General features: G+C 38.3%; 1 protein-coding gene across 1 annotated transcript in view; it reads right to left on the reverse strand.

Moving 5' to 3' along the window:
- LOC122798461 (sterol 26-hydroxylase, mitochondrial-like) overlaps positions 1-23,111 on the reverse strand; it is a 934,778-nt gene that overhangs the window by 372,379 nt on the left and 539,288 nt on the right. The gene's annotated exons all lie outside the window — the stretch shown is intronic.

The following is a 23,111-nucleotide window of genomic DNA, read 5'->3' on the forward strand; positions in this document are numbered from 1 at the left end:
GTGGGGTTGTTTATAGTTATTACCCACATGCTGCAATGGCGTATACCTCCCCATTATCAAAAGACTGATCGTTCTCCTTAAAGTGACAAGTACCATGCAATCTACAATGTATAGGCTCATGCTTGGATTTACTCCTCCCCTTGCCACAGCCTACTACCCTCCACCTATCATGACCAATTTGTCTCTTTATCAAAATTAATACTGCAGAAAAATAATATTAACTTACTATTACACCTTACCATAGTTAGAATATAAATGAGCAGGGCATGAATCGCCTTTACTGCATTAACCAGAGAAACACTAGACACCAGGGATACTATAAGTAGTGTGCTTTAAGGCACTAAAAATAATTCTAATCCTTTAACTTCCCACCAAGGTTATTAGTCCTCTGCACCACAACTAGACATGATGGATGTAATTTAAAAATATATATAAATCTGGGAAAAAAGTAAATGAAAAAGGTGGGGAGCTTCAAACCCTGCACCTTTGCCACAGGAAACATCAGCATTAACCTGCTGCAGTATCTGATAACTTAGTGTAACAAAGTTTTTATTTATTTATTTTTTAACATATCATGAAGCTTTCTGATAAAAAGTGAAAAATGGTTCCAATAGCACAAACACATTATTACAATAAAAATATAAACTCTTTTGTCTTATTCCACAATAGATATAATCAGACTTAATTATATAAATTGTAAACTTGAATTAAACAACATTAATTTAAAAACACATGACTAGTATAAACCAATCAATTCAATGTTTCAATTGCCTTTGCCTTAAAAACACATCTATAATTTATGCCTCCATTTAATCCTGGATTAACATAAGCATTTAATAAAATCTGCTATGTAAGCATATAATGCTGTTATAACATTGCCTCATCTAATTTCCAAATCCACTGTAACCAATACAAAAAACAAAAAAATTTTAAACATTTTACAAAACTGTTTATGCATTTGTAAACTATTATTCTTGTCACCAATTTCCATTGCATAAGAATGTCCATAGATTATTTTTTAAGTTCGCTAGTACTTTTACTTACATAAAACCTTTTGCTGGATAAGCACTATTTTGTTTATTTTTTTTTCTGGGAAAAAATACCAGTCATTTTTTGACTGTTAAATAATTGAAAAATCATAGCATTTTTACAGAATTCAGCAATGTAGGCTGGAGAACCAGTTCAATACAAGATGTATTTCGGTATATATTTACTATTTAGAATATTGTCAGTTTGCATTATTGAGTGTTCTGTGCCTGGAATATGATTTAATATTCAATATACATTGATACAGATGAAAGTAGTAATGAAATCACCATAACAACCAGAAATTATATTTAAAAATCACAAATATAATTGCTAAATTTCATCTCATGAAGATGGGATTTAATTTTTTGAAATCTAACATTCAGTGCCTCTGAGTATTGTACAAGATTTGAAACATTCTTTAAACCGCAATTGAATTAATCTGGACTAGAAAAAGTTCTATTGACTGTACAAATAAAAAATATTCACGTCACGTCCAGGGAAGAAATAGCTAGGGAATTGTTATGGCTAGCCTTGTACAGACCCTAGGGCCAATAGCCTAGTACCAACCTATGAACCTATGAACCTAATGGTCCAGCTAAAATATATCTAGTTACCACAGTTTTTCTTAGCTATTATCAAATTCACTTGACTGATATCAAATAAATCCTTTAATTTTTTTTCTTCTTTTATTAAAAAATAGGTTCCTTAAGTAAAATCTTACATACTTCTGGATAACCAGTAAAAATCTTCCAATTATCTTTTATTATAAATTTAATGGGGTTGGAGGCTAGAATAATGATTAAAGAGTGTACCTCAAAGACATAAAGTACAGGATTTGATTCTAACCATTGAAACCAAATTGGCAAGACCTAAAATGGCCCACAAGGGCAATTAGCATAGTACTAACTTGTGAACCTACAATGGTTACTGAATTAACAGTCTATGGGTCAGCTTGTGTTTCATCCATTTGTAATGAGACCACCTCCTGTAGTGATACTTCTACACTTTTACTATCTATAGCTGAACTCAGTTGCTCATTTACACTTTTAGTATCTAGAGCTGAACTCTGTTCATTATTATTCTTACATCTCTCATTTAAATTTTTTACTGTTATTTCCACTTCACACTCTGGATATCATCTCTGTTAAAATTGTTTTGAGTTTTTATTATTTCTTTTAATGATCTCTCATTTGTTGCACACCTGTCCAATATGTACATTTGTCATACAACTATATTATTTATCGTATACACTGGATGCAGATTAGAATAATACAATAACATATTATTAGTATTATTTTTTCTTTTGATTTTTTTTTTGTTGAAAACTTCATACCATCTTTAAAAATGAAAGAAGAAACCACACTTGGGTCTGATGAAGTTTGCTTACTTAGAAAACGAAAGCGCTAACTTTTACGGTATTTTTTGCATCCAGTGTGTTTTTTTCTTTCATTTTTGAGTTTATTTTCATACCATCTTTGTATATAAATAAATCCCAAAAATGTATTGTTTATTTCTTAGCTTTCATGGTGATAGACAAAAACAAAGGAGTTTACTCCGTAATGTTAACAAGAGCTTGTAACCTTTCTAAAGTACTATGTATTAAAATGATGTTTTTTATAAAACCTGCTTCAAATTTCTGTTCTTAGAAAAAATCATTACCTGTGTGAAATTCTGCTCTCTGTATGCCATCAGCAGATTTGCAAAAATGGGTGCCATAGCAGCACCCATGACAACACCCTCTTGCTGCGTATAAATATTTGTATTAAATGCAAATAATTAGTAGTCAATACTAATTCTATAACAGTAGTTTTTGCACAAACCTTGGGTAATAGTTTAAAGAAAACTATTCTATCCCTAACTGATGCGGAATTACTGAATATGACATCTCCACATCTATAGTTGTTAATAAATTGACTAGTTCGATATTGATATTTTTAAGTTTCTCTAAAATATATATATATAATCTCTTGTATAACATTTAGATTCACAAACTATATATTTTTAAAGTTAAATTCAATAAGCATTGCTAAAGGCTTTGTTCTGAAGACAGTTGATGCAATAACTGGACCCATTTCAGGATCATCTAATGCTTTATGCACTTAGGGTACAATGAACAAAAAAAAAAAAACTAACCTAGGTTTACCTATCAAAAAACAATACTACTCTTCTTGAGAAATCACATCTTCTTGAAATAAATTGTGCAATGACACATTTTTCATCCTATAAGCCTCATCTATTTTTGTCTTAATGACTTTATCATAAAAAATTAAAAATTAGCATCACTTAATACTTCTGACATATTAGTATCATATTGATTACATTCTTTAAACAATAGCTCCTTCTTTATTTCCCTTCATTATTTGAATGTCCTTCTGTAATGACATCAAAGCTTTTCTCTGATCTAATTACATTTTAAAATATTTCTTATTAACCAGCTTACTTAAGGCTTTTTTAATTTGATTTTCAAAAGCTCTTTTGAAGGCATACACTAATGGGTTGAGCTGTGGATTGAAAACTTAAAAAAATATTAATAATGTTAACACTCATTAAAAAACAGTCAAGTTTAATTTCCTAGTAAAGTCTTTGAGAGAGCAGACAAGCATCAACTACATTAAGGCATTTGCCTTAATAAAAGGCAACCCTTTTTTGGCATTATTTAATGCCTGCAATAGATCATGAGTTATGAGGGAGAGAAACTGGGAAGATGAAGCATAGCTCTCAATCTCACAGTACATGAAATCTAGACAATGCCAAAATTTATGGTGAAAGAGAAACAGAGTTTAATTATTTCTTTTACAAACTTAGAAAGTTGTTGGAATAACAGCTTTTGCACTTGCATTCATTTTCTGAAAGTTATGAAGTGTGAAACTCTAATGTCTGACATTAAAGACTGAATGTTATCATTTATGATTTACCAGGGCAGAAAAATGTAGATATCAAAGAAGTTTTGACAATACAGTGACAGGTATAGAATATGCAGTGTGTGTGTGTGTGTGTGTGTGTGTGTGTGTGTGTGTGTGTGTGCGTGTGTGTGTGTGCTTGAATGTGTGAACTGTGTGCAAGAGAGTAAATGAAAAGGGATGTCTGTGCAGTGGTGAAAATTATATAACTTTGGAGAGTTTCTAAACAGAGGTAAGGTACTCACATTCTTAGTAATGGCATGGCCAGAGTTTCAAATTGCAGGAACAATTTTAGACAAGGTAGCTTCAGTTGAGCTTAAAAGAAACAATGGTCATTCTTAAAGCCTTTTTAGAGATACTGCTCTGCTGTACTGGAATCTTTATTTATTGCAGTAAACACTATATGTGGGAGTGTACCAGGGATCAGAGACACAAAGTGAGATAGCAGGGATGCGTTTTTGGCTTGTACCAAGGAATATCTTAGTTTTGAAATGTTGATTAGAAGATTATGTTTATTAAATCATAAACAGATGTTATTGGAATCAAACTGTAATGAAGATGTTTGAGCTTTGAAAGATGAAAAAGCCTTCCCTAAGCTACTTATATATAATTCTCACATTATGATACCTTTGAGGAATGTGAATAGACTAAGGTATTCAACTTTATACTTAGTATGTATCCCCTATTTTTACTGTCACAGTGCTGCAATTCTGAAATCATGAGTATAGTTATTAAAATTACAAAGCAAATCTGAATGAGGAAATGTAAGGCTGAAAGTTAATGCACTTTACTATGACAGGGGCCAGTAAGGATGCAGTCTGATTTGAAAAACTATGAATGGGGAGACTGAGGACAGAAGTGTGCTTATTTCAGAGGAAGAGAAGGGTGGGTTAGTAGATAGGGATGATCGATGCTTTAAAATTGCAGTTTAGTATTCTTTAGGAGTTTAGTGTACTTGTCTGTCGCAGACTGTATTGGTACCTAACCTAGGATAACTAATCTGAAGTCATTCCTGCTCTATTTATTTATTTCAAAGTCCATTGGGTCAGAAACCCATTTTTAGTGGAGGGCCAGGGAGAAAAGCTCCATTTACAGTAAAATATGTAACAGATAGATACAATTTACATTATTTAAAAGTATATTTTTTATACAATTTCAGTAGTTGGCAATAATAAGTAAAAATTATACAGTCAGGTTAAGTGTAGGCATTGGATAATCACTTAGTGGCAATCTGTTCATCTTTATACTCTGATAGGAGAGAAGCTAAAAACAAAGTTATTTATATTAATATATAAATCATTGTAGAAATGCACACTAATGAAAGTTAGCTGGTTAAAAGTTGTTAGTTAAGAATAAAGTCGAGTTATAGAACAGAGGCCTAGAATTAGTTCTAAGGTGGAATTAGATTTGGGCCACATAGGCAAGTTTGGTTTTCAAGAAAGTGGTGTTTTAAGGTATATTTGAAGGATTTTAATGAATCAAATGATTCATATCTACATATCTAAATGTGAATCCTGCATTCAACATATCATATTCATATGTATAGATTCATTGCATCTCAATATTTTTTGCCTATGGTATAAAACAACTGTAATATTATCCCTACTGGCCCTGTCCTGTACTCCTGTATTTGTATCATCTCTGAGACACTATTTACTTTGGCTATGGCAAAATGCTGGGGTTCTCTGCACCATGCTAATGACCTAATTAATTAATATTCAAATACAAAAGCAAATAAATAAAAAGCCTGAAGCCCTGGGTGTCAACCAACTTGTAAAATAAGTGCCTGTGAAAGTCTGGTGGTTTTGAAAATAAAACTTCAAAAATGCTTCAGATAGTACTGGTCTTGTCCAAAGTGTTTTACTGTAAAGTGGTTCCTACAGAAATAATATATGAACATTTTCTTCTTCAAAACAATATCTTAAGAAACAACACTACTGTATAAAAACAATACATGCTTAAAGTGTGGGTTATGGTGGAATTTATTCATGTAGACAAACCTGAATGCATTGAATTAAGCTTTATTAACAGAACCTAGTTAGTACAGCATAGTTGACTTGTAGGTGGCATGTTGTGCTTGTGCTAAAAGGCATAATGGCAGTGATGAATTTAAATTATCTCCAGTAAAGGTGGCTAAATCAAACAGATTTAAACTGGAAGTAGGACCAGCTGTGTTGCAAAGAAGGATGAAGTTCTTACTGTAACCCAGCTGATTCTGGTTCCATTAGTGACCCAGACAGCAGACGTGCTAGCTGGGAAAGGAGTGAAATGATAAGATGGAACATCTTTGAATTTCCCAAGTAGAAGGGCTTGGTGGCCTGTGTCTCTGTATGCACACTCCATCTATACCCCGCAGTGGAGACCAGAAATAGATAAAGGCATCTTCCTTCGAAGGGTGGGGCTATGGAAGTAGCTGGCACTCACCTTTTGAGTATTTGCTAGAATGCACTAGGGAGTGGTTCATAGTTTCATAGGTTCATAGGAATGTACTAGGCTAGCTGCCTTCTGGGACATTTCCCAAAGGTAAAAATCAAACCCTATACTTTGTGTCTGTGAGGTAAACACCTTAACCATTATGCCTACCCTCCCGAACAAGCCTCCCTCCCAGATGGCTGCATTTCTGTGCCATCATCACTTCTCACTCAGTTAGGGAAAAAATGGGTAGGGTTATGGTAACTGATGAGATCATCAGCAGCTATGAGGCCCAGAAAGCAAAATCAGTTAATCACTACATACATACATACATATATACGGATCCCTATCACAACACCGACACTCCACAAACCCGACACTCAAAACAACGACACCAAAACACCGAAAACGCACAAAACCGACAACTCACAAAACTGAACACCATAACACCAACACCCAAAACACCGACACACAAAATGTAAACTACACATAACACACAACTATACATGTACTAACCCTAACCCAAACCCTAACCCTAAGGTCTGACACTACCGCACACTTACCCTATCCGCACCCTAACCCTAACTCACTTAACCCGCCACTAAACCTACATTCCATCACTATCACACACTTACCCTACCCGCACCCTAACCCTAACTCACTTAACCCACCACTACACCTAAAGTCCGTCACTACCGCACACTCACCTTTCCCGCACCCTAACCCTAAATCCCACACTATCTCACACTTACCTGTCCGCTCCCTAACACTAAATCCCTCACTAGCACACACTTACCTGTCCGCTCCCTAACGCTAAATCCCTCACTATCGCACACTTACCGACTCGTGCTCACACGTTGCCCATGTCGGTGTTTCGGCTGTCGGGATTTCACATTGTCGATCATCTGTCTCGTCGGTCTTCTCGTGTTGGTCTTCTTAGCGTCTGTGTTTCGGCGTGTCGATGAAGTCAAGGGGACCCATATATACATACATACATCAAAACTGGCCTAAAATAGAAGTTGCATCTAGTATTGCACAAAATAGATGTAAGTTCATCACACAACCAATACAATGACTACAGAACAAAATACAAGAATATCTGGTAAAAGTTAATCTTCACAGAGTTTAAGCTTAATCTAATTCTCTAGGCACCTGAACACATATTTTATTACACTATAGGTTCATAGGTGTGTACTGGGCTAATGGCGCTGGGGCCTTTACAAACCTAGACCATAGAAGTGCCCTGGCATTGTGCAGCCCAATGTTAGTTCCCAGTGCCTCTATCAAGTAGAGCCACTGGAGTGATCCTCAGGGTGAACTTTCTATTTTCCATCCACTCATCAAGATTTCTCTTGAAGAGGGCAAGTGAGGTTCTCTGCTTGACATGTATGGGAAGACTATTCCAGAGCATGGGCAGTCTCTGGGTTATGAACCTGCCCCTCCAGCATGTTCTGTTGATTGTGGTAATGAGGTTAACATCTCTGGAGCATGTGGTGTGGAGGGACTGGGATTTCTTTAGATGTAGCATTTCTAACAGAGTTGGATCAGACATGGCTTTGTAAGTCAAGCAGAGATCGCCTCTTAGTAGACAATATGAAACAGAGAATAGCTGGAGTTTTTTGAGTCTGTCCATGTAGGACATGTGTTTAAGGCTTAGGATCCTCTTTGTGAGGTACTTTTGTGGCCTTTCCAGCTGTTGCATAAGTCTAGTGAGGTACATTCCAAATGAAGCATTATACTTAATGACTGGCCTAATGAGGGAAGAGTAGAGAGAGAGAGATGATGACCTCTTTCTTCCTGGATGCAAAATCCTTCGTAATGAAATGTGCCACACAGAAGGACTTTCTGACCACAGTGGCAACGTGGTGGTCGAAGGAGAGGTTTCTGTTAACTTGTGTCCCCAGATCTCTTACTCTTATAATGCTTTCAGTGTCCAGTGGGCTCCCATCGATGTGGTAATTAGTGGGAACTGAGTTTTTCCCAAAGGGAAAGTTAACACATTTTTTTTGCATTAAACTTAAGGCCATGGTTTTGACACCAGTCATTGGTTTTAGTGAGGCCTTTCTGTAGGATGTCTACATCACTTGCGGAGTTAATAATGGCTCCCAACTTACAGTCGTCTGTGAACTTGGTCAGCCAGAGTCCCTCCATGTTGGCCTGGCCTTCTGAGAAATAGATGCCAAACAGGAGAGGACCCAGGACCGATCCCTGTGGGACTCCACTTGTAACTGGTTGACAGTCTGACTAGGAGTCCACTACTTTCAAACTGTGGGTTCTATCTGTGAGCCAGTTTGCAACCCACCTAGTGATAAAGGCGTTGATGTCTAGTTTGGTGAGTTTATCAATAATTCCTGAGTAGGGAATGGTAGCAAAGGCCTTGGCCAGATCAAGGTAGGCTGCATGAACTGCCTTGCCCTCATCCACAGCTCTGGTGACTGACTCAAAGAAGTCACCAGGTTGAGCAGGCATGATCTACTTTTCACAAAACCAAATTGCGTGGGATCTAGAGTTTGGAGATTCCCTATATCCCTGATAATTAGGTCCATGATGATGCGCTCCATAGCCTTACATATCAGACTCATCAGGCTAATGAGGTGATAACTCCCAGGGTCTGTAGTCAGACTGTAGCAGTGCGTGATTCGGTAGGGGCAAAGTCTGAGGTGAGGCCATGATTGAACAGGGTACATAGATGTGGTGCCAGTTCACTTTGTAGTTCATGTAGAACACATCCAGGGATGTTGTTGGGTCCATTGAAAGCTGTATTCTTGGCCTTGCACAATGCATCTTTAACTTGTGCTGCAGTAATTTTGGGTGCCTGGCATTCCTCCGGTATTGTGATTGGTCCTTTGGGGGGGGGGGGAGTTGGCACTGAATCTGTCAGCCAGTGTGTTGGCAATATCTGTTGGCTCACTATAGGAGGTACCATTGTGTAGTAACTCAGAGCAAACCTGGGTATTGCTGTGGAGATTCTTGATATAACTATAGAAAGCTTTGTGGTTGTTTTTAGTGTCTGCTGCAATTCTGCCTTCATAGCTGGCTTTAGAGGTTTTAATGATGGATATCAACTTTTGTTGAGGCTAATAGGGAGTTTTTCCAGTCTTGGGACTTCACCTTTTTCTGCAACATTGTCTTCCTTCTGTTGTAGAGTTTATTAATGGCAGGGGTCCACCAGATTGGCTTTTCCTTTTTTTGGAGGAGAGTGTCTTGGTTCTGTTGGGTATGGCTAGTTCCATGCATTTATGTACATTTGTACAGTGCATTGGTGCCTGATTTGGCAGTTATGCATCTATTTTCCATTGACATGGGTGCCATGAAGTTAGCCACCTCTGTTTTTAAGAGCCCAAAGTCAACTTTGGAGAAGTTTTTCATGGTGGTTACCTTTGGTGGAGGGTGTGGGTTTGATGTGGATTTCCATGGTGATTAGTTTGTGGTCAGATCTAACCAGGGAGGAATTGACTATTGGTGTAGAGCAACGGTTACTCATGTTAGTAATAACTTGGTCAAGGATGTTGCTTCTTCTAGTGGGGGTAAGAATTAGCTGATCCAGGGCATTGGAATTGATGAATTCCAGGAAGCACTTGGCCAGTGTATTGGTGCATGATTAGTTTTCTCAGTTGATGGAGGGGTAGTTGAAGTCACCTAAAATGAGAGTGTTGCGTTGGACCCTAATAGTTTCCAGGGTGCTTAGGAATGTGGATTGAGAGTCTTGGGACATAGTTGGGGACCTATATCAGGCTATGACCTGAATCGCCATCTTACCCAATGTTAGTTGTACCTAAAGTATCTCAGAGGCGTTATGCTGGGCTACTAGTCTGGAGGTGTGCATATCCTTTATGAATATGGAGACACTACTGCCTTTGGAGCTTTGGTCCATATTTTGGGGCCGAAAGGTGTGGAATGAGTTATAGCCTGGTAGTGCAGGGGTGCTTTCTGCTGATTTTAAATCAGCACAAATGTCGATGTTCTCCATTTTGAGGAATGGTTTGAGCAAGTGCATCTTGAGATTTTGAGCTTTGGTCCATATTTTGGGGCCGAAAGGTGTGGAATGAGTTATAGCCTGGTAGTGCAGGGGTGCTTTCTGCTGATTTTAAATCAGCACAAATGTCGATGTTCTCCATTTTGAGGAATGGTTTGAGCAAGTGCATCTTGAGATTCAGACTTCTAGCATTGAGCAGCATGACCCTTGGATTGCATTTATTTATAGCTGTTACAGTGGTAATTTGGTCTTCATCTTTGGACATCACCTAAAAAAGGCATTATAGGGGTGGCAAGAGCCTTAGCCAGTATCCGGAAACCAAGGGGTGACAGATGCAGGGCATCTCTGGCAAAGCATCTTTGATTATAAATTGTTTTTCGGACTTGAACATTGTATTTTCACTACAAAATTATAGCAAAAATACACACACACACACACACACACACATATATATATATATATATATATGTATGTATGTATGTATATATATACAAATATATATATATATATATATATATATATATATATATATATATATATGGGTCTATATTAGAACACTGAACTTTCAAAATTTCAAGGGTTCTAATATCGACCCATTTTCAGCGAACGCTGAAAATATCGAAGAAACAGAAAACCAAATTTTTTCCTAGGGAAAGAATTTGGTTGTCCGTTTCTGTTGCTTTGGTATTTTCAGCACCGTGGTGGAAAGTTACGGGTCAGGTTCAGGTAAGTGTGCGATTGTGTGGACGTGAGGGTTAGGCCAGGTTAGGTGAGTAAGTGTTCGAGTGCAGGTCAGGTAAGAGTGCAATTGTGTGGACATGAGGGTTAGGGCAGGGTAGGTGAGTTGGGGTTAGGATGCGGGTGAGGTGACTGTGCAATAGTGACGGATCTTAGGGTTAGGGTTTGGGTTAAGTTAAGTGGATAGTTAGTGGTGTATGTATAGTTTAGTGTAGGGTTAGGCGTAAGAGTTTAGGTGTATGCATGTGGATTGCTGTTTGTTTGGTGTGCTTGTGTTGTGTGTATGTGTTTTGGAACAGCAATATTTTCCCTAGGAAAACATTTTCTGTTCTGTATGTTTGATGTTTTATATTTTTGATTCATAGGGTTCGGTATTAGAACACTCAAAATTTTGAAGGTTTGGTGTTCTAATATAGACCTTATATATATATATATATATATATATATATATATATATATATATATATATATATATATATGTTTACCTTCATAATATTGAATGCCATAATGTCTAATGTTCATTTGGTTGAAAAATTACATCTAAACCCAAAACATTGAATTATCAAAATGTCTCGAATCATTTCATTGAAAAAGCAATGAGATCTCCTCTACTATTTTGCAGGGGGGCTACACCACCCATGTGGGGGGCTGTGCTCCCCACACACCCCTTACTTATATATACCAACTCCAATATCGCACTACAGTGCAGAAATGGGCAAATTCGATAATTTTGACATTGTGAGTTTAGACTCATTTAGTTCAACATTTTGATCATTGAACATTGTGTGTTCAACCAATTCAGGTTCAACCATTCAGCATTTAATGTTATCAAGGTAAACCATATATATATATATATATATATATATATATATATATATATATATATATATATATATATATATATATATAGTTCATATTGGGCTGTAAAACGTTTGCTCCACATTTGATAAACACTAGCTTTCCACATCCAACAACTAAAGATTTCTTAACAGTGACATGCATAATTAGCTCCAGGATACCTCCACCACCTGCATCTAGGTCTGTAGGTTGGTGCATTCCTGAGCTTCAGGATCTTTTTCTATGTCTGAATGAAATTCCATGAATGAATGAATGACCCCTACACACGCACAAACACACACACACACACACACAGTAATACGACAAATGAAATGTAGTTTTTAGGTATAACAATGAAATACTGAAATTGCTTCTACTTCGCTGAACTTCAGGCTCATTCTGTGAATTGAATTATGTATGTGTGAGCAGTATGTACCCCACCCAACATAAGATACTACACCAAAAAAAAAAAAAAAAGATTGTTTTCAGGTGCTGCTACTTTGCTAGTGTTAAGCTTTTTCTCTATGCCTATTTAAAAGTATGCAATATGCTTCTGGCCTCTGAACATGAGCAACTGCAGGAAAGAAAAATAATGATTAGGAGCAAATAAAAATGTGATGATATTTTTTGCTGAGCTTCAAACTGAGTCCTATCAGAATCATGGGAATGGCTCACTCACACCTCTCCCCAATTTACTGCATACAGTAAGTCTGCAGATGCAGCATTGATTTTTTTTTTAATTTTATTTATTTGCACAACAGATATGCCCACTAAATACAGGTGTCCATTTTCAGGGGCAACCTTGGACAACTGTCTGGTTAAATGGCTTGAGAAGAGTCACGCAGTAGGCAAACAGGAATGGAAGGAACAAAGCCCTGGGTTATAGGGAGCAGTCTGTTAGCAGCTTATGGCCTTACTCTGCTCTTCCCGCTAGTCAAATTTGCTGAGCTTCATGCCCTTTTGTTGAAGCCAAGTGTATAGCTCACACCATCCCGTAAACATCAGTGACTCAGTGAAGGAAAAGTAATATTCAAGTGTAGCACCAACATTTGCTGCTGTATTAGAGAACTCCAAGCTCTTTCACTGAGCTCATATAAAAGTATGCCAGTAAGTGACAGGTTCCTCAAGTCCCACATCAGCTTCATCAGAAAGGAAAAGTAGTGAACACATGCAGCACTGAAATGTGCTGCTTTGCTGATTGTAATGCTCTTTCAGAGAGCCTAGTGAAAAGTGTGAGAACACATTGCACTACAATCAGTGACTGTGTGGTGGAAAAGTAGTTTTCAGGTGTAGCATGGAAATCTGGGGCAACTTTCTGATATTCAAGTTAATTTGCTGTAAACCACTTAAAAGTTTGACAGTATCTCCAAGGTCATATACCAAGTAGACTTCAAAAGATCTTCCTCTGAGTGGAGACTAAGTGTTAAAGATGTAAAGGGGAAGAAAATGGGAAGGTATATTTGGGGAAAGTACAGACCTGATCAATTTTAAAGACTCCTTACAAAATGTTTTAATAAAGATATTAGGGGAACAAATTGGAACAACTAAAATGAGATTGGGTTTAGCATAATGGTCAAGGTTTTACTTTACAGACCCAAGATACAGGGTTTGATTCTAACCTTTGTTTACTGTCTAGTTACTGGCAAGACATTTAATAGTCTACAGACTGATCGGAGCCAGATTCAGAACAAGGCTCCCCTAGGCAGCTGCCTAAGGCCTGGTGCGATCTGGGGGGGGGGGCTGAAAATGTTCTATTATATATAAAAAAAAATCCATTTGGTCCATTTTCCCTATCCAACCCTCACCACCACCACCATGATCACCATTAAATCACTATTCTAACTTGTTAACATTTTACCACTCTACTTGATTGATTTGCAAAAGAACTTAGATACCAAATACCTTTCGGCTTCTTCCATTTGGGGTAGGAGGGTGGGGGCATTTCCTTCATTTATTTATTTTATATTTTACTTTGTCTGAAGTTTATTTCACTGGGTGTTTTTGATAATATTGCCAGTAGAACCATCATACATACTTTAAATGTGTAACTCATCTCTGTCTCTCATAATTTCATCCTCTCTACCTCATTCTGTTAGTCTGTTTTGAACACCCCATCCATGTGGAAATTGTGGCATGGCTCAGTCATGCATCATGTCTGTAATTAATCAGTATGCAATCTAACTCATTTGATTCTACAGTTGAGAACTAAAGAAAATAGGAGTAAGGTAAACATTGTTCAGGACGGACCCAGTAAGTACTATAGTGCTGCTTGGCTGCCCAGAGTACGTGCTGGAACATAGATGGACCAGTTACTGAAAAAAAATGTAAAAGTAATTGTTAACTTTAACAACAGAAAATACTTTGCTGTTGTTGTGGTTGGGGACTAGAGTAAATGGAGTTATAATGAACAAGTTGAGGTTGCAGCTGCAGCCTGTCTACAGTCCCATTCCAGTGCAGACCTGATCACTCAAGAGAATGAACAGCTGAGAGACAGTCTTAATGTACACTATAGCAAATATAGAAATAGGAAGGAATATAGACAGTAGCTCATATTGTAGACCTAGTAGCTTAGCAGCTGCTAGCTAATGCAACCTCTCTCTTTTTATTTAATTAATTTTATCTCACTTTTCTTTATCAGCAGAAATTAGTATAGGCAGGCATGGCAGTGAAGTTTGTCTATATTATTAGCCTCTCAGCTAGGACTCAGGAATTACTTAATTTTCTTGTAGCAAATTCGCTTCACATCTGGCCATGGCATGGAATAGCATCTGTTGAAGTTAGACAGTATGATGACCCAGAAGGTAAAACAATAAAGCATAGAACCGAAGCTGTCACAGGAAACAGAAGTTTAATCCACAAGCCACAAACAGTTCACATAAACGCCTCCAAATACACAGTACGTTTTTGTTTCTCCTACTTCATCAGATGTGGGCTGCTTCCAAAGCTAACACCTTTTATAGAGCACATTGTTTCAATTAACAAATCAGCTTTGCTAAGCAATCAACTTGTAATTGAGAAAAAGAGAAAAAAGTGCTTTTGTGCTTTTAACCTGATGTTAACATTTTATGTTTTATATGATAAAAATTTAAAGGTGTGTATCAATACATTACTAAATCACATACTCTTATTATAAATAACCATTCACTTTTAAAACTGTGTTGAATTTTGGTAAAATGCATGATTGAATTAAAAAATACTAAATAAGTATTTAGCTAATAACTAATTAGTTTTGGAAGCAGCCCACATCTGATGAAGTAGGAGAAACGAAAACGTACTGTGTATTTGGAGGTGTTTATGTGAACTGTTTGTGGCTTGTGGATTAAACTTCTGTTTCCTGTGACAGCTTCGGTTCTATGCTTTATTGTTTTACCTTCTGGGTCATCATACTGTCTAATTTCAAGGTTGTTTATCGTGTTGGTGACCAGGTTACCTTATTTATTTATATCTGTTGAAGTTAATTAAGCAGTTGCCGACCATGCAGTGCCGCTAGCCACTAGCCAGTTGTGATGAACCCAGGCTGCTACCAAATCACCAATGACATTATTGCTGAATTGGATGCCAGCTGTGCTGCAAAACTCCTTTCTCATATTTTATTCTGTAGATTCCTGGCTGTTTACTGGCAGTCATGAAATGTCTGGCTTTCTGATAAATCAACAAGTCATAGGCTGCATAGCTTATCTCAAATGCTCTTGAATTTTGGAGAACATCTTGGAGTTTGCCTCAAGTTTGGAGACTGATTAGATCTTTTTGTAAAATTTGTGATTTTCTGATAAATTGTTGAAGACTGTAGTAATTAAAACAATACTGGACCTTTGAGTTTCAGACTTCATATCCTTTAGAAAATGCATGCTAATGCAAAGCCTGTATTTTAGCATTTTTTAATTATATAAAAGCAATATTTTCTTTGATTTGGGCTTTTGACCCTCAATATTTTTGCATATTGGTCCATTTCCTTGTATTATGAGTATGACAGCTATACACAGATGATTACAGTTAGTTAATAAATAATACTAGACATTAGAGGCTTAACTAGAAAAGCTCACCCAGACTCTAGCACAACTTGCTATGATGGAAAGGTTAGTTTGTTTTTTGTTTTCTTGTATTTTGTATTGCTTTACTGCTTTCTACTATTTTGTATACTGTGATTTGTTTTCTTTACACTGTAGTTTACTTGTATTCTGTTTTTAATTGCATATTAAAACAAGGAAAGAGACCACAGCTGTGGTTTTAAACTCAGCTGTCTTTCTAGTTCCCTGCCCCTTATGTTAATTTGGCCACATATCTCCTTCCCTCTCATCTTTCATTGGCTATTGTAAGTAAGCACAAAATTATCATTTTATGAAATCAACCCCCTTCAACTATTTAAACTTAATGACCATCCCACTGTATTCCACAGAACCAAAATACAATGTGCCCACCCCCTTTCAATCCATCTTGCGCTATTAAAATTAGTGGCTCTCTACTTACATAGCTAACGCTTAAGTTACCCCCTCATTTCATATCTAACTGCTCAGTGCACACTGAAGCTCTTAGGATATTCACCCATTTTCCATATTACCTTTAAAATCTGCAACATCTACTCTAAGACCACTAATTATTGGAGAACCTACATTCTGCCTCTCAGTAGTTTTTACTGGATTAGTGTTTTTATTTTGTTCCTGTTGAGAAAAGGAGCATAGAGACATTATTTAGTGGAGACTGCTGATCACTGGAAACCCTAATAACTGCTTCATATGTGCCAGCTTGGAATTTGTACTTACTTAGCTCCTGGTGAGAGAAGGAGTAGCATGCAAACATTCCTGTTTCCAGTTTGGAAGTGAGTATCTGTGCTTGACCTTCCTGATTGGTTTGGTTGCTATTCAAGGCATCTAACAGGAAAAGGCTACAATAAGCCTACAGACCCTTACATCATCTAGGACAAGACTGAGGATCACCAAACAGGCCTGCTTCTAATCTTGGGAAGGGTGCTACTGCTTTGCTTCTGGTGAGAGAAGAAGCAGATGAGCATTGTATCCCAGAAGAGTGAAGCTGTGGTGACGCCAGCACTAGTAGTAGTCAAGCAGTAGCCATTCAGGTGACTCCTTTCTTTTCATAATTCTTGACAAGCTAATTCTTTCATTTCAGTAAGTAGTGCTTGATTTGCTTATAACTTGACAATATCTGCCTAAATACTTCATCTATAAATTATCAGACTGTACTTATTAGTTTTCTCTCAAGTGTCTGTCCATGTTCTGTATAACTACAGACACTTGGAGTTGACATCTTCCTGTAAATGCACCCTTCAAATTTTATCAATACTTAGTTGCACACAGGACAGCAAGTTTGCAGTGACAAGCACTTAGCCCAGATTTGCAAACAGAATACTTCTGGCATTACTTTATATTCTTACTCCAACTGTCTAATCAATGAAAAAGGGACTGTTGCCATGGATATAAATGTTCCCACTATTTCCAGTACCACCTTTGCGGATATGGATGTCCTGAGGCAATGTAGAAATTGCCTCATGTTTACTGAAAACCACTTAATTCTCAAACAAACTGATATGGTATGTGAGAGATCTAGTTACACAATGTCACTGGAGACAAAACTCTCACAAAAAAGGACTCCTTATGTCAGTAAGGTTGTCACTAGCACACACGCTGCACCCATCACACACAATTCAAAGCAGACACATAGGATCACATATGCCAAGGTACTTAAATGTAACCTTCTTAAACCCAAAAGACCTCCTCCATGAAGTACACATAACAAATGCCCTCAGCAGCTCAGAATGCACTCTTTCAAAACAACACCCACATCAATACATACAACCACAAGTTCATAGGTTGGTACTAGGCTATCGGCCCTAGGGCCTATACAAGCCTAGCCATAACACTTCACTGCTATGTCTTCCCACACTATTTACTTCCCTGGACCCCTGTCTAGCAGGGCAACTGATGTGATCCCCAGGGTGAATTTCCTTTCTCCCATACAATCATCAAGGTTCCTTTTGAAGAGGGCCAAAGAGGTGCTCAGCTTGACATGTATGGGCAGTCTATTCCAGAGTCTGGGGAGTCTCTGGGTCAGGAACCTATCCCTCCAGCATGTTTTGTTTATTGTGATGACAAGGTTTAGATACCTGGAGCATGTGGCTCTGAGGGAATGGGATTTCTTTAAGTGTAGTATGTCCAACAGCTCTGGGTTTGACATGGCCTTGTATGTTAAGCAGAGATTGCCTCTGAGTAGACGATATGCAACAGAGTATAGCTGGAGTTTTTTAAGGTGGTCAGCATAGGACATCTGCTTTAGGCCTGTGATTCTTTTAGTGAGGTATTTCTGCGGCCTTTCCAGTTGTTGCAGATGTCTTGAGAGGTATATACCAAATGGGGCGTTGTATTTTATAATGGGTCTAATTAGGGATGAGTACAGTGGGACAATGACCTCCTTTTTACTGGATGAAAAGCCCTTAGTGATGAGGTGTGCCACACAGAAGGATTTCCTGACTGTTGTGGCAATGTCGTTATCGAAGGTGAGACCACTGTCCACCTGTGTCCCTAAGTCTCTTATCACACTTTCGGTGTTTATTGTACTGCCACCTATGTGGTAATTCATGGGTGCATGTTTTTTCCCAAAGGGGATAACTATACATTTCTTGGGAATGAGCTTGAGTCCATGGTTCTGGCAACAAGCGTCTGTTTCTATAAGGCCCTTTTGTAGAGTTTCCACATCATTTTGGGGATTGCAAACTTTGTTAGCCAGAGTCCCTTAGTGTTGGCCTGTACTTCAGAGAAGTAGATGCCAAACAAGAGCGGTCCCAGGACTGAACCCTGAGGTACTCCACTTGTCACTTATCCGGAGCTGGATTTGGAGTCAGCTACTTTTACAGTGTGGGTTCTGTCAGTAAGCCAGTTGGCAACTAATTGAGTGACATAGGGATTAATGTCCAGATTAGTAACTTTATCTATAATTCCAGAGTGGGGGATGGTGTCAAATGCCTTGGCAAGGTCCAGATAGGCTGTGTGGACTGCCTTACCCTCGTCCCCAGCTCTGGAGACTGATTTGAAGTCAATCAGGTTCAAGAGACAAGATCGGCCCTTCACAAACCCAAACAGGGTGGGGTCCAGTGTTTCGAGGTTGCCAATGTTTTTGTTTATAAGCTCCATGATAATACATTCCATGGCCTTGCAGATCAGGCTCATCAGACTGATGGGGCGGTAGCTCCCAGGATCCAAGGTGGATCCCCCCCTTATGGAGTGGGATAACTGTAGCTGTGCACCACTCAGTGGGCACGAAGCCTGAGGTGAGGGTATAACTAAACATGACACTTAGGTGAGGTGCCAGTTCATTTTGTAGTTCATGTAGTACACAGTCAAGGATGTCATCTGGTCCCATGGATGCTGTATTCTTAACTTTGAGAGTGCATTTTTTACCTGTGGGGCCATTATTACTGGAATTTGGCAATCTTCCGGTATTGAGATGGGCTGTTTGGGGGTGAGAGCAGGGTGAAGTTGGCACTGAATCGATCTGCCAGGATATTGGCAATATCCTTGGGATCAGTATATTTAATGCAATTCTGTTGTAGCTCAGAGCAGATCTGAGCATTGCCATTTAGATTCTTGACATAGTTATAGAACGCCTTGTGGTTGTCTTTGGAATCTTTGGCAATTTTATTTTCATAACTAGCTCTGGAGGATTTTATGAGGGATCTCAGCTTCTTACTGAGGCTGATAAGGGAGTTTTTTGCATCCTGGGATTTTCCTCTTTTCTGCAACAGTTTCTTCCTTTTGTTGTAAAGCTTGTTTATGGCAGGGGACCACCAGATTGGCTTCCTTTTTTTGGAGGAGAGCATCTTGGTTCTATTTGGGATGGCACGATTCAAGCATGAGTGGATGTGCTCGTATAGTGCCTTAGTGTAGGACTCAGCAGTCAAACTTTCAGTTCCCGTCTGCATTGATGTCATGACATTTGTCACTTCTGACTTGAGTAGCATGAAGTTGGCTTTGGAGAAGTTTTTTATGGAGGTTTCCTTACTGGTGGGTGGGGGTGAGATGTGGATGTTAAGGGTGATTAGCTTATGGTCTGACCTGACTAACGAGGGGGTGACCATAGGTGTGGAGCATCAATTTCCCATGTTGGTAACGACCAGGTCTAGGATATTGGAGTCCCTGGTGGGAGCTGATCCAGGTTGTTGGAATTTATGAATTCCAAGAACCGTTGGGCAAAGGTGTTGGTACACAAGTAGTTTTCCCAGTTAATGGCAGGGTAGTTGAAATCACCCAGTATTAGGGTGTTTGTTTGTAGCTTAATATTTTACAGTATGTTTAGAAAGGTGTAGTGAGAATCTTGGGGCATGGTGGGGGATCTGTAGCAAACTACAATTTGGATTACAGTCTTACCTAGTGTTAGTTGCACCTGGAGAATTTCAGATGCTTTGTGTTGGGCAACTAGCCTGGTGGTGTGAATATCCTTGGTGAATATGGACACTCCTCCACCTTTAGTGTTTCTTTCCTGGTTTGGTGGCCGAAAAGTGTGGTAAGAGTTGTAGCCTGGTATTGCAGGGGTGCTCTCTGGAGCCTTGAACCAGGTCTCAGTTATTGAACAGATATCGATGTTCTCCATTTTTAGGCGTGCCTTGAGAGAGTGCATTTTGAAATTTAGACTTCTAGCTTGACAGGTGCAGACCATCTCTGGCAAAGCATCGTGATCTGTCGATCATGTCGTCCCAGGCAGACAGATATTGGATCCCCTTTGAATGACATCAGAAGCATAGCCAATTGTTGAAGTCAATCATTTTGTCCTTATATTGTGGTATCATTCTGGGTGAAGGCAGAATTTTACTCAGGGCTGGGGTCATACCTGCCTGGGCCACATGATCCGAGAGCTCTTCCATGTCTCTTTTCATGTAGTCCAGGGAGGTATGTCTCAAGCCAATCAGGGTAGGGTAAGTGTCTCAAGCCAATCACTCCAACATGGACAATGGACAATGGCAGAGGCATATTTGTACTTGTTGTGGAGTGACGTGAGTGCATGCGTTATGTGGTGGATCCTGGCACCCGACAGGCAGCTGACTGTAATTTTCTCCTTGTTCAGCCTGGTGAGTGGGACATCAGTGTGCCTGACTATAGAGTCACCTATGACTAAAGTGTTAGGTACATTGTCTTGCCTTAGAAGCTGTTGTTAGGTGGCACATTGGTGTTGTGAGCTATGTGACACTTCGGTTGTGATTGGTGTTTGTGTTTCAGCTTCGGAGGTCCTTGTTGCCTGGGCAGGTTACAGTTAACGGCCTCCACATATGTGGATTTAGTGTTGCTATGTGTGGGTGTTGGTGGTGTGGGTTTAGAAGGGCTATGTGTTGCTTGAGGAGTAGTATGGGTGTTAACCTTCTCCTCTTGACTGTCTAGCACAATCTTGGGTGGAGAGAGCTTTGCTTCCAGTTTGGCTATATAAGTGCATTTTTCACAGGTTGTAGTGTTGGGTGGTAGAAGGAGAGGGTTGTCTTTGTACATGAGGCAATTGCTGCATTGCCCCAGTATGCCCAGATTCACCAGGTGGACAGGAGAAATCACCGGAAGCTGACCCTTGGACATGCCTGGTTTGGTGCTTTTTTTTTTGTAAAGTACAGGAGCTGTTTTCTCTTACCTTAGCAAGGTACTTTGCAGTTATAGGCTGTTTAGTGCCTTATTAACAAGGAGAGCTGAGTGCTTGTATCAGTTTAAGGCTTCCCAGTGCTTTCTAGCAGGTATTAGAGCAAGTGCTAGTCACAGAGATGCTTAAAGGTAAAATGAAAAAAAAATGGTTTATCCTAAACACCGCATTCTAAGGGGGTGCAACATTTGTCAGCATGAGAGGGACTAGAGAAGTTAGATGTGAAAGTAGGTAACTTAAGTTTTACCTGTCTAAAATGCTATGTTTTAGTGGAGAGTCACTATTTTTTTTCAATAATGTTTATTTTTCAACAATGCATATAGAAAAAAAAAAGGAATTAAGAAGTTCATATCTACAAACATCCATAGGTGAGTGTTATATATATCTTTTACATTCAGGTTAAAATAAAGCATAACTAAAGCAAGACAACTAATCTTATTTACACTATGTACATAGATGCTTTCATAGTTTAATAACATAGAACAGGTTATCTTCATATGATTACTCTGGATGAAGTCTTATGGGTCAATACCTATATCTGAGTTTATGTCTGCATGATGATGTGGGATTTCTTGGGCATGCTGTATTAAATCTATAATTGGTGGTTTATGCAAGTATAATGTTAAAGATCTGTTCCCATAGTTTGTAGTGTTTTGAATTTTGGATTCCTTTGTTTATTATGAGTTTATGGGCTAGTATATGTTTAGTCACCAATATTCTAAACTTCTCCCAAGAGTTCTTGTTCGGATTAAGCCAGTTGGTAGCTATATATAGTTTCATTAAGAGGAAAATATTGATTAGAATGATTGCTTGGTTTTTGGATATATTATCTGGGAGAATGTGTAAAATCATAAATTCCCAGGTGATTGTCGATGTTTGATAGCCCATCTTTTGCAGTTGCAATTTCAGGGAGTTCCAAAGTTTGAATACACATTTACAGCTCCAGAACATGTGGAGAAGGTCAGCAGTTTTATCTTTACAATGTGGGCAAGTTGGGGAGTTTTTAGAGTTAAATTTATGTAGGATAATGGGTGTGTAATATGCATTGTTATATATCATAAGTTGAGTAAAGGCCAATTTTTGAAGGGATATAGATTTTGTTATTAGGTTGATTGCCTGAATTAGTTTGTGATCCTCAATAGATGGGAGTTTTTTCTTCCAGTATTCAGATATGAGTATATTGTTTTGGAATTTCATATCCTTTATCATTTTGTATGAGCATGCGGTATATTTTTTGTTTAGAAGAAGAGTTTTCCATAGTAAGTTACACGTTGTTATGTCTTCCTTGTTAATGGTAGTATCCTGAAGGTAGCTCATACAAAGTTCTTTAATCTGTCTCAGGATCAGCAAATACGATTTAGGGCGGTTCATTTGACTTCTTATTTCTTGGACAGAGCAGTTTAAGTATGGGTATATATCCTGTATGATTGTGTTTATTATGTAAGGGAAGCATTTTAAATCCAACATCTTGTTATTTATTTTAAGGCTGGGGTTTTTATGTAGAGGTTGTAATATCATCATGGCTTGTATCAAGTTTAGTGATTTAAATAGTTTTTATGTTAGTACAATGGAATATTTAAGGGGTTCTGTTAAAT

The sequence above is a fragment of the Protopterus annectens genome, chromosome 3.part1 (assembly GCF_019279795.1).
Source record: "Protopterus annectens isolate FY-2018-M chromosome 3.part1, PAN1.0, whole genome shotgun sequence".
NCBI classification, from domain to species: domain Eukaryota; kingdom Metazoa; phylum Chordata; order Ceratodontiformes; family Protopteridae; genus Protopterus; species Protopterus annectens.